The following is a 13308-nucleotide window of genomic DNA, read 5'->3' on the forward strand; positions in this document are numbered from 1 at the left end:
CATCTCTACATGTTGCCAACTTTTACTTCCCAAGTGCTTAGTACAGTGCTCTGCACACAGTAAGTGCTCAATAAATACGATTGAATGAATGAAATACGATTGAATGAAACAAGATGATCAAAGCGATGCAGACCCAGTCCTACCTGGGCCTCACAATCTAAGAGGTAGGAAGACCCATTAGTTTATCCCCATTTTCTAAATGAAGAAACTGAGGCCAAGAGGAAAAAAGTGACTCGTCCAAGATCAAGCAGCAGGCTAGTGACAGAGCTGGGGCTTAGTACAGTGCTCTGCACCCAGTAAGTGCTCAATAAATGCAATTGAATGAGTGAATGAACTCCAGTTTTCTGGCTACCATCCTCAGGCTCCTTGGAGTAGACCAGTTTGTAGCCAATCATTTAGAAAGAAACCCAAAATACATATAATAAATGAATGGCCTTTTTCATGATTCTACCCCTCAAAACAAACAAACAAACAAAAATCACCATCCGGAAGATGAGGTAATGCTTGCCCCAGGCACTTGGACAACTTCTTAATTGGTTCTGGTTAGGGTTAGGAGTTTAGTCAGAGATAGGGTTGGGGTTGGGGCAAGGGTTAAGCACAGTGTAGAACATAGATGTAGGGTAGGGGTAGGGTTAGGGCAGGATTAGAGTCAAAGTTTACGTTAGTGTGTTTCATGTCACAGCTTTAGGTTGTTCCGATCCTGGGATCTTTCAATCCTGGAACGCCTATTCCTAATAATGATGATATTCATTACTATGTGTCAATCCCTGTGCTAAATGCTGGGGTAAATACAAAATAATAATAATAATAATGATACTGACATTTATTAGGTGCTTAGTATGTGCCAGGCACTGTACTAAGTGCTGGGGTGGATACAAACAAATTGAGATAGACACAGTCCCTGTCCCACATGGAGCTCCCAGTCTCAAGCCCCATTTTACAGGTGAGATAACAGAGGCCCAGAGAAGTGAAGTGACTTGCCTAAGGTCACACAGCAGACAAGTGGCAAAGCCAGAATTAGAACTCATGACCTTCTGACTCCCAGGCCCATACTCTATCCACTATTCCATGCTTCTTCTCAGCATATAATCAGACTTTACAGAGGCCCTGCCCCACATGGGGATCATCACCATCATCATTTATCCCCATTTCACAACTGAGGAAACACTGGCCCAGAGAATAATAATAATGATAATAATAATGAAAATCATGGTATTTGTTAAGCACTTTCTATGTGCCAGGCACTGTACTAAGTGCTGGAGTGGATACAAGCAAATTAGGCTGGACACAGTCCCTGTCCCATGTGGGGCTGACCTCCTCAACCCTCATTTTACAGATGAGGTAACTGAGGCACAGAGAAGTAAAGTGACTTGCCTAAGGTCAAACAATAGACAAGTGGTGGAGCCGAGAGGTGACTTGTCCAAAAAAATAAGGTGATTTACACTAGGTCACACAGCAAATGGTAGAGCCAGGACTGGAACACAGGCACTATAGACTTAGCCATATGCCTCCCTGCACTTAAAAAAAAATAGGTAAAAGAAGAAGCACTTCACATCACACCCCCACAGTGACATCTTGGTAGAAAAGATATTTTCAAACTGTTTTCCCCATCTACAATAGATGCACACTCTTAAACACCACTAGAGAAGCAGCGTGGCTGACAAGCAGCATGGCTCAGTGGAAAGAGCATGGGCTTTGGAGTCAGAGGTCATGGGTTCAAATCCCGGCTCTGCCAATTGTCAGCTGTGTGACTTTAGGCAAGTCACTTAACTTCTCTGTGCATCAGTTACCTCATCTGTAAAATGGGGATTAAGACTGTGAGCCCTACGTGGGACAACCTGATCACCTCGTATCCTCCCCAGCACTTAGAACAGTGCTTTGCAAATAGTAAGTACTTAATAAATGCCATTATTATTGTTATTATTATTATTGTTGTTATTATTAGCCATTTTGTGAACCCACCCTGCCCACCTTATCCAAAAATATACATCCAGACTTCTCTTGGCCCTAATCCTGGGTCCACCACTTTTCTGCTGTGTGACCTTGGGCAAGTCACTTCACTTCTCTTTGCCTCAGTTACCTCGTCAGCAAAATAGGGATTGAGACTGTGAGTCCTACACGGGACAGGGACTGTGTCCAACCTGATTTGCCTGTCTCCACCCCAGTAATAATAATAATAATGGTACTTATTAAGCGCTTACTATGTGCAATGCAGTATTCTAAGTGCTGGGGAGCTTACAGTATAATCAGGTTGTCCCACAGGGGGCTCACAGTCTTAATCCCCATTTTACAGATGAGGTAACTGAAGCACAGAGAAGTTAAGTGACTTACCCAAAGTCACACAGCTGACAATTGGTGGAGCCAGGATTTGAACCCATGACCTCTGACTCCAGATCCCGTGCTGTTTCCACTGAGCCACACTGCTTCTCAGTACTTGGTAGAGCACCTGGCACATAGTAAATATTTAACCAATCAATAAATCAATCGTATTTATTGGGCGCTTACTGTGTGCAGAGCACTGTACTAAGCACTTAGCACTGTACTAAGCGCTTAACCGATACCATCATTATTATTATTCTTTTCTGTGCCTCAGTTTCCTTATCTGTAAAATGAGGATTCAATATCTGATATTGCTCCTAGACTATGAGCCCCATGTGGTACTTGATTATCTCTTATGTACCCCAGAACCTAGTACAGTGCCTGATACATAGAAAGTGCTTACAAATACCATTATTATTGTTATCATTATTATTATTACTGCCACTCAAACTCTGGCCTTACTCCTGCCAGGCATGATTTCCCCAGAGCAAGGGGAGGAGAGACAATTGTAGGAGCAGAAAAGGGGTAAGGATGGTGGCAAATCCCCCTTTACTTTCTTCTCCAGATGACCCTCTGCTTAGAAAATTCCCTTAACCTTTCCTGGTTATTACGGTCACCCATAAAGTCTGCTGATCCTTCAGAGAAGTGGCTGACATCATGCCATGCTGTGATAAACCTTGCAATGACATTTCCTAAGTGCTTACAGAGAAAATGGAGCACTGTACTATCAATAAATCAATGGTATTTATTGAGGGCTTACTGTGTGCAAAGCATTGTCCTAAGTACTTGAGAGAGTACAAGACAACAGACTTGGTAGACACGTTCCCTCCCCACAAGGAATTTACAGTCAGGAAGGAGAGACAGACATCAATATGAATAAATATGCTAAGCATTTTGACCCCTCTCAGGGTCGCACCTGAGTTTCCAGTCTTCTAAGAGTCTCAAATATGGGAGGGAGAGTCAAGCAGAGGCCTACCCATTCCAATCCTAGCTTGTGCAGTGGCTAGTGAGTCGAAGGTAATCTGCTATGAGTCAAGACTCCCTTGTGCTGGACAGCAGTGGCATGGGAGAGAGTCGAGGGTGGAGACTCAAGTTTACTGTGCAGAAGGAGGCAATGGTAAACCACTTCCAGATTTTGACCAAGAAAACTCTATGGATCTGCTACTGGAATGATTGCAGGTTCAGGTGGGGTGTTCTGGGAAAAGGGTGTCCATGGATTCGCTGTGGGTCGGAGATGACTCGATAGCATCAGACAAGACAAGATAAGGATTTGGGAGAGTATTACAATAGCAAAACCCAAATTTCATGCCTTCAAAGAGCTTCATTTCTAATGACAAGGACAGAAAAGCAGAAATGACTTACAAACAGTAGCAACAGGAAGAAAAATAAGGATGCCTTGTGTATACATATCTTCATTTGATAAGGTCATGATAAATGCCATAATGAATAAATAGAAATTTGACAGTACATTCAGTTATTTATTTCGATATCTCTAAGTGGCTCAGTGGAAAGAGCACGGGCTCTGGAGTCAGAGGTCATGGGTTCAAATCCCTGCTCCACCAACTGTCAACTTTGTGACTTTGGGCAAATCACTTAACTTCTCTGGGCCTCAGTTACCTCATCTGTAAAATGGGGATCAATCAATCAATCGTATTTATTGAGCGCTTACTGTGTGCAGAGCACTGTACTAAGCGCTTGGGAAATACAAGTCGGCAACACATAGAGACAGTCCCTACCCAACAGCGGGCTCACAGTCTAGAAGGGGGAGACAGAGAACAAAACCAGACAAAATAAAATAAATAGAATAGATATGTATAAGTAAGATAAATAAATAAATAAATAGAGTAATAAATACGTACAAACATATATACATATATACAGGTGCTGTGGGGAAGGGAAGGAGGTAAGATGGGGGATGAAGACTGTGAGACCCCCATGGGACAACCTGATCACTTTGTAACCTCCCCAGCGCTTAGAACAGTGTGTTGCACATAGTAAGCACTTAACAAATACCATCATCATTATTATTATTATTATCAGTCAATCAATGGTATTTATCCAATGACTGCCCATCCACCTCTACATCAAACTGAAACTCCTTACAATCGTCCTTAAATCACTCCATCACCGGGCACATTCCTACCTTACCTTGTTGCTCTCCCGCTACAACCCAGCTCACGTACTTTGCTCCTCTAAATGCTAACCTAATCTCTGCATCTTGGTCTTGTCTACATCGCCACCGACCTCTCACCCACATTCTGCCTCTGGCCGAATGCCCTCCGTCTTCACATCCAACAATTACTCTCCCCACTTTAAAATCCTCATTGAAGGCACATCTCAAAGAGGCCTTCCCTGACTAAGCCCTCATTTCTTCTTCTCCCACTCTCTTCTGTGTCACCCTTGCACTTGGATTTGCTCCCTTTTTTTCACCCCTCAGCCCCACATCATTTATAATAATGATGGCATTTATTAAGTGCTTACTATGGGCAAAGCACTTTTTTAAGCACTGGGGAGGTTACAAGGTGATCAGGAGGCTCACAGTCTTAATCCCCATTTTCCATATGAGGTAACTGAGGCACAGAGAAGTGAAGTGCCTTGCCCAAAGTCACAAAGCTGACAATTGGCGGAACCAGGATTTGAACCCATGACCTTTGACTCCAGAGCCCGTGCTCTTTCCACTGAGCCACCCTGCACATGTTCCCTGTCCACAAAGCTTCTCCCCTTACCATATAAGCTCCTCCTGAACAGGGAATGCGTCACTTTTCCGTAAGAACTAATTACACGTCCAACTCTATGTAGTGTCCTCTTCCAAGCGCTTAGTATAGTGTTCTGCACACAGAAAATGCTTAATACATACCGCTGATTGATTGACTGCTGAGCGGCTATAAATACCAGCATGCCAAGGGTGACTAATGGGAGGACACATCCCGTTTCCTGTTACCCCTAGAGCCATTAATGTGGCACTTCAGCACATGGGATTACACTGTCCCGGGTTCCTTCCAACCCTCACAGAGGTCCGGCCGTCTCTTTGACACTTCCAGAATCTCCTGCTAGAGTAAGATGCCTGGAAAGCCCTGTGCAGAACATAACTCTTGTATGGAATCAGGGAAATTATTCCTAATATTTTGAGTGCATAAGCATTTGTTCAAGTGTTTTCAGTAAGCAGAAGCAAACCACAGGCTATATGTGCAATAGAAGTTTTAAGCCTAGCGTGGTGACAACAATCACTCAGACACTGGCATTCAGACAGTAAAGTGCTTGTCAAGATCAAAATGCTAATCACTGCTTGCTGGGAAATTCAGTTGTTCCCAGCTGTAGCGAAAGCAGCATGTTGCTTGATGCAGCTGTACAATATTATTAGTGCCTAGTCTTAACTGGAGTTGTATTCCTGTGCAGAAACTCAGAGAAAATGGTCACCAAAGAGTCCGGGAAAATTTATAGACCATGTAACTGCCGTGCTTGTTCTAGATGTAAAAAAGAGAATTGGTACCAGAAGGCCTGTAATTCCTAAATTAGAAGAGTGCCTCATCCAGCAGCAAATGCTAAATGAATTCTCTGGGATTTCCTAAAATGGTGTTTTTGTTTTCTTTTTTTTTTCCAGAGTAAAACATTTGTTTACTGCATTCATCCAGGATAAGTCGTAACTGTGATTCATTTACACTGGTTTAAGGTTCAGAGTGAAGCTTTTTGTGAGGAGGCCCTTAGCAGTTTTGTTTTTAATTTTTTGTTATTGTTGTTGTTGTTTTTCTTTTTTTTTTGCCCGGGGGGCGGGGTGGTGCGGGGTGTACGTGTGGCAGTGATGCCCTGGCTTAGATTCTTTCCCACTTTATGTTATTTTGATCCCAGCAAGATAATGATTTTTTTAAATAAAACTGATATTTTTAGAAAACCAAGCAAAATGAAACTTTCAACCAGGACTGACGTAGTGGGAATTCTACAGGTCTGAAAAGGAAAACAGAGATGTTTCGTGAAATAGAGATTTGTTCCCTTTCAGGGGATTTGCAGGGGTGGTGGGTGCTGCAAATGCCATGGGGTAAAGAGAATATTTGGAGGGGCAAATGCTGAGCAGAAATGAAACCACACCTTACCTTTCGAGTGGAATGGTCTACCAACTTTCCAAAGCACTCAGTCCATAGCTCCGCAGGCAGTAGGCCCTCAATAAATACCACTATCAGTCAGGCAATCGTATTTTCTAGCTATTTTTTTAGATATTTAGATATTTTAGCTATTTTGAATTTTCTAACTATTTTTAAAAATCGTATTTTTAGATATTTTTAGATATTTAGCTATTTTTTTATTTTTTTAGCTATTTTAAAAAATCGTATTTTTTAGCTAGCTCTCTTCCTCCCTTTCAAGCCCTACTGAGAGCTCACCTCCTCCAGGAGGCCTTCCCAGACTGAACCCCCTCCTTCCTGTCCCCCTCCTCCCCCTCCCCATCCCTCCCACCTTACCTCCTTCCCCTCCCCACAGCACCTGTATATATGCTTGTACATATTTATTACTCTATTTTACTTGTACATATTTACGATTCCATTTATTTTATTTTGTTAATATGTTTTGTTCTGTTGTCTGTCTCCCCCTTCTAGACTGTGAGCCCACTGTTGGGTAGGGACCGTCTCTATATGTTGCCAATTTGTACTTCCCAAGCACTTAGTACAGTGCTCTGCACACAGTAAGCGCTCAAGAAATAGGATTGAATGAATGAATGAATTTTCAAGTCATGCACGTGCACAGCCTCAAATAATGGTACTGTTGGGGAAGCCACTAGAACAGACAGACCTGCCAGGAGGCAGGGTCAAAAATAGAGGCGAACTCCACAGAGGGAAAATGCATCAGGGCATAAGCTCCTTGAAGGTAAGGATCTCTTTTCTTTTCCTTCCGGTCCTTTGTGCATCACCCTGACTTGTGACTTGCTCCCTTTGTTCATAGTCCCTGTCCCACATAAGGCTCACAGTCTTTATCCCCATTGTCTTGTCTTATGCTGTCGAGTCATGTCCGATCCATAGCGATGTCATGGACACATCTCTTCCCAGAATGCCCAACCTCCATCTGCAATTGTTCTGGTGGTGTATCCATAGAATTTTCTTGGTAAAAATACGGAAGTGGTTTACCACTGCCTTCTTCCACCCTCGACTCTCTCCCATGCTGCTGCTGCCCAGCACAGGGGAGTTTTGACTTGCAGCAGATTGCTTTCCACTCGCTAGCCACTGCCCTACCTAGGAATCGATATGCCTCTGCTTGACTCTCTCTCCCATAGTTGAGACTGGTAGAGGACTGGAAACTCTCCAGGTGCCATCCTGAGAGGGGTTTATCCCATTACCTCATCTGTAAAATGGGGATTGAAACTGTGAGCCCTACATGGGATTAGGGATTGTGTCAAACCTGATTTGCTTGAATACACCCCAGTGCTTAGTAGAGTGTCTGGCACATGATAAGTACTTAACGAATTCCATAATTATTATTGTATGAGGTAACTGAGGCACAGAAAAGTGAAGTGATTTGTCCAACGTCACACAGCAGTCAGGTGGCGGAGTTGGGATTAGAACCCAGATCCTTCTGACTCCCAGGCCCGGGCTCTATCCACTAGGCCACGCTGCTTCTCACTCTAACTCCATTATATTCTCCCAAGTGCATATTACAGGGCCTTGCTCACAGTAGAATGCAAACTCCTTGAGGGCAGGGATCATGTCTAACTTTATTTTAGTCCCCCAAGCATTTAGTTCAGTGCTCTGCACACATTAAATTATAAACTCCTTGAGGACAGTTTCCTCTTCAGTTTCCTTTTCTCCCAAGCAAACAATCCCAACTGTGTTGAGTTTGCATTTTATGTTACACTTCTCCCGTCTCCAATATTACTTGGAGAGCATCAGCCTCACCCTATCTCTTCAGAGAGCAGAAAGCCCTCCTTTCCCCCTCCCATATTCAGACCTTCCATCAATCAAGGGTAATTAATGAGCATTTACTCTGTGAGGAGCACTGAATTAAGTGTTCATGCCTTACCTGTGCTGGGGTATTGTTTGTCATGGAGGTATTCAGATTCAAAATATCGAGGCTAAACAGTTCACAAAGGGTACACAAAACAAAGCTATGTAAGGTGTAGATAAAACAGCAAACAATTTTAGATTGTGAGTCCCTTGTAGGTCTGTAATGTATCTGAATCCCTCCCGTGAATTCTTTCCCAGCACTTAGTACAGTGCTCTACGCACAGTGTGCACTCAAATGCACTCAGCACTAGCACAAATGTACTAAGCACTCAAGCGCTTAGTACAGTGCTCTGCACACAGTAAGTGCTCAATAAATACGATTGAACGATTGAATGAAATGATACTATTACTATCACTACTATACAAAATGAAACAACTCAAAGTGTAGATAATCCAAACTGTATCTGAAGAGAAAATAAAACTGTATGAAAAATGAAACTAAACAAAAGGAGGATGCAAAATAATAATAATTATGGTGTTTATTAAGCCCTTACTATGTCTCAAGAACTGTACTAAGCTCTGTGGCAGATAATCAATCATATTTATTGAGCGCTTACTGTGTGCAGAGCACTGTACTAAGCGCTTGGGAAGTACAAGTTGGCAAGATAGAGACAGTCCCTACCCAACAGTGGGTGCACAGTCTAGAAGGGGGAGACAGAGAACAAAACGAAACATACTAACAGAATAAAATAAATAGAATAGATATGTACAAGTAAAATAAATAAAGAGTAATAAATATGTACAAACATATATACATATATACATATATACAAAGTATATATACATATACTTTTAGACTGTGAGCCCACTATTGGGTAGGGACTGTCTCTATATGTTGCCAACTTGTACTTCCCAAGCGCTTAGTACAGTGCTCTGCACACAGTAAGCACTCAATAAATACGATTGATGATGATGATGATATACAGGTGCTGTGGGGAAGGGAAGGAGGTAAAATGGAGGGGATGGAGAGGGGGACAAGGAGGAGAGGAAGGATAATCAGATAAGACACAGCCCCTGTCTCACATGGGGCTTACAATCTAAGTAGGAGGGAGAACCGAGTATTAAATCCCCATTTTACAGATGAGCAAACTGAGACCCAGAGAAATCAAGTGCCTTGCTCAAGGTCACACAGCAGGCAAGTAGCAGAGTTGGGATTGGAACCTAGGTCATCTGACCCCAGCCTATGCTCCTTCCACTAGGCCACACCACTTCTCCAAACCAATCAACGATTTCCAGCCAATCACAAAGTTTCCTATATTCAGCCACAGGTAAATGGTGTCACTCACTCCTAGTGCTTCAGGCCCTAGGAAGGAGGGACAGGGATCATATCTATCAACTCTTTGTATTGTCCTATCTCAAATGGCTACTACAATGCTGCACACACAGTAAACACTCAATAAATACCCTTGGTTGATGGATTGATAAGGAAGGGGCCTTGAACACCAGATGTCTAGCAATTTCCAAGGACAATGCATTTTGGTTCAAAATCGCTAGACTGCAATAATAATGATAATAATAATAATAATAATGGCATTTATTAAGCAATTACTCTGTGCAAAGCACTGTTCTAAGTGCTGGGGAGGTTACAAGGTGATCCGGTTGTCCCACAGGGGGGGTCACAGTCTTAATCCCCATTTTACAGATGAGGGAACTGAGGCACAGGGAAGTTAAGTGACTTGCCCAAAGTCACACAGCTTACAATAGGTATAGTGGGATGTGAACCCATGACCTCTGACTCCAAAGCCCATGCTCTTGCCACTGAGCCACGCTGCTTCTCCTGACTACAATAACTACACAGTGTCTAGGAATCTGGACAGGCATCGGTTATTCATTAAGTTCGTTCATTCAACCGTAGTTATTGAGTGCTTATTGTATACAGAGAACTGTATGCAATGCTTGGAAAGTACAATTCAGCAACAATCCCTACCCACAACGGGCTCACAGTGTAGAATGGGGAAGACAGATATCAAAACAAGTAAACAGGCATAAATAACATCAATATAAATAAATAGAATTATAGATTTAAACACATCATTAATAAAATAAATAGAATTACAAATAGGTACATATATACAAACATGTGCTGTGGGACAGGGAGGAGGATAGAGCAGAGGGAGGGAGTGGGGTTGATGGGGAGGGGAGGGGGAGCAGAGGAATAGGGTGACTTAATCTGGGAAGGCCTCCTGGAGGAGGTGAGCTTTCAGTAGGGCTTTGAATGGGGGAAGTGTGTTATTTTGGCAGATTTGAGGAGGGAGGGCATTCCAGGCCAGAGGTAGGACGTGGGCCAGGGGTCGATGTTGGGACAGGTGAGACCGAGGCACAGTGAGAAAGTTGGCACCAGAGAAGCGGAGTGTGTGGGCTGGACTGTAGAAGGCAAGAAGGGAGGTGAGTCATTCAGGCATCAGTCAATCAAGCAATGGTATCTATCAAGAACCTACTGTGTGCAGAACATTGTACAAAGAGAGGCAGCATGGCTTAATTTAAAGAGCACAGGCTTGGGAGTCTGAGATCATGGGTTCTAATCCCGGCTCCGCCACCTGTCTGATGTTTGACCTTGGGCAAGCCACTTAACTTCTCTGTGCCTCAGTTACCTCATCTGTAAAAATTGGGGTTAAGACTGTGAGTCCCACATGGGACAATCTGATTACCTTGTATCTACCCCAGTGCTTAGCACAGTGCTTGGCACATAGTAAGCACTTAACTAATACCATTATTTTTAAGTATTCGGGAGAGTACACTACAATGAGTTGGTGGATAACGTTCCCTGTCCTCAAGGAGCTTACACTTTACCTCTCATTGGGACTCTGGCTGGAAGCAGTGTGGCCCAGTGGAAAGACCATCAGGTCTGTTATATTGCCATACTGTACTCTCCCAAGTGCTTAGTACAGTGCTCCGCACACAGTAAGTGCTCAATAAATATGGTTGAATGAACGAATGAATGAATGCCTTGGGAGTCTAAGTGTTCATTTTCCTATCATTTAAGAAGGCATAAAGCAGAAGGCTATCTTCTCAGCCGTTGCGTGACTTTCTTTCCTCTTCAGAAAACCCTGTCAGATCTATATGCTCAATCAATTCAACTTCAACAAGCATCCCGCTTAGTGTCCCCTACCAAGAAAATGAGCATGTCAGTATCTGCTCTCTCTCCATGCACAAAATCAGTGGCCAATGAAAGCCAAACATTTTAACAACTCTGGAATATATACCTCAAGCATTAAAAACCCATCCACAGTGTGAGTCTGGGTCTTTCAAGATATTTCCTTAGCCATTTTCTGAGCAATTACTCTGGTTCATGGGATATAGAATTCAATGACTCAGCTGTCTGGGAGCCGTGATTAACCTGGGTGGTTTCCGATGGCTGCCAGTCCCTTTGCATTTCGGAGTGTGTCATCTGATCGCAGAGTTGGCACTGTGATCCTCATCTTGAAGAGACTGCAAGCTCCCTGTGGGCAGGAAACATGTCAGTTGATCCCTAGTGTGCACTGAACTCTCGGGAGAATACAACACAGTTATTAGACATGTTCCCTGCCCACAAGGGGTTTACAATGCAGTGGGGGACTTTAGAATGAAAATGTCTGCCTCCCCAGTTAGATTGCAAACTCCTTGATGTCAAGGGTCTTGTCTGCTCTACTGCACTCTGGCAAGTGCTTCCTTAAGTGCTCTGCACCCAGTAGATGTTCAATAAATACCATTGATTGATTGACTGATTGATTGTTTTGGCTTTGAGCAGCTTTAGGAGGAAAAACATTCACATTTTATCCCAGAATGTTAATTTCATTATAGGTGCCGGCCTCATGTCGATGTGGCCAACATTTACTAAAGCTCTCAATGTGGTAATTAAAAAACATCTTTCCCTTAGGACATTCATATCCTACCACTTAAATCCACTATTTTGCCAATTAAAGTATGAGTTTAGCCTTTATTAATGCAAATTAACCTGATCCAGTAAACATGTTCTAATGGGTTTTTTTTTACAAGCTAATGCTTTAAAATGGTTTCTCAAAGCAACCACTCAGACTTCTTCTGGGTAAAGCTTGGAATTGAGGCCCCCTGAAATGGCTGACTGTCGCATCACTGGGATTTTCATTTCTGAAAGGAATACTAAGTGTGCTTCCAAAGGCGATGTGAGATTTCCCTGGGCATTGCAGGTTCTAGTCAAAGACTAAAGCTGACATGCTATTCTGGCAACAAGCAATCTTTTGAATAATCAGACCTTGAGCACCTTTCTAAAGCTGCCTCACAAGTAATATGTTACCGCAGAATTGCACTGCTGCAATATTTATAACTCATTCTGGGAAGGCGAAATAGCTTATTTTCCTTCTCATCTCTTTGGGCACAAAGCCCCTTGGTTGTGTTGCTTTACTTTAAGCAAATGCAGTTGCCTTTGACTCCTCCTCCTCCTCGTCATCCTCTCCACCATCATTAACACCAATACCATCACTCTCTCAATTGTTTTATATTTGTCCACTTGTGGTGTTGTGGTGAGTTTCCAGAAGGCAGGTTGGATAGATGCCGCTCCCTGCTTCCACAGCCTTCTATAATATAATAGAAAAAAACAGCCCGTACTAGCTCGAGGGTACATGCCCAGGTCAACTCGTTCTCATCTATCTCGACACCAACCTCTTGCCCACCTCCTGCCTCTGGCCTGGAATTTCCTCCCCCTCCATATTTCACAGATCACCACTCTCCCCAACTTCAAAGCCCTCCTAAAATCGCAGCTCCTCCAAGAGACCTCCCCAGACTAAGCCCTGATTTCCACTATTCATCCTCCCTCTGTGTTGACTCTCCCTGTGTACCACTTAGGCATTTTGATACCCACCTTAGCCCCAGAGTACTTCTGCAAATATTCTCAGACTCGACTATTTTCCCAATCTGTTCATTTATTTTATTTTAGATCTTTCTGTGGAAATTGTAAGCTCCTTGTGGGAGGGATCATGTCTATAAACACTATTGCATTCATTGAATTAATTCATCAATGCATCATATCTACTGAGCACTTACTGCACTA

Source organism: Tachyglossus aculeatus, chromosome X1, assembly GCF_015852505.1.
Source record: "Tachyglossus aculeatus isolate mTacAcu1 chromosome X1, mTacAcu1.pri, whole genome shotgun sequence".
NCBI classification, from domain to species: domain Eukaryota; kingdom Metazoa; phylum Chordata; class Mammalia; order Monotremata; family Tachyglossidae; genus Tachyglossus; species Tachyglossus aculeatus.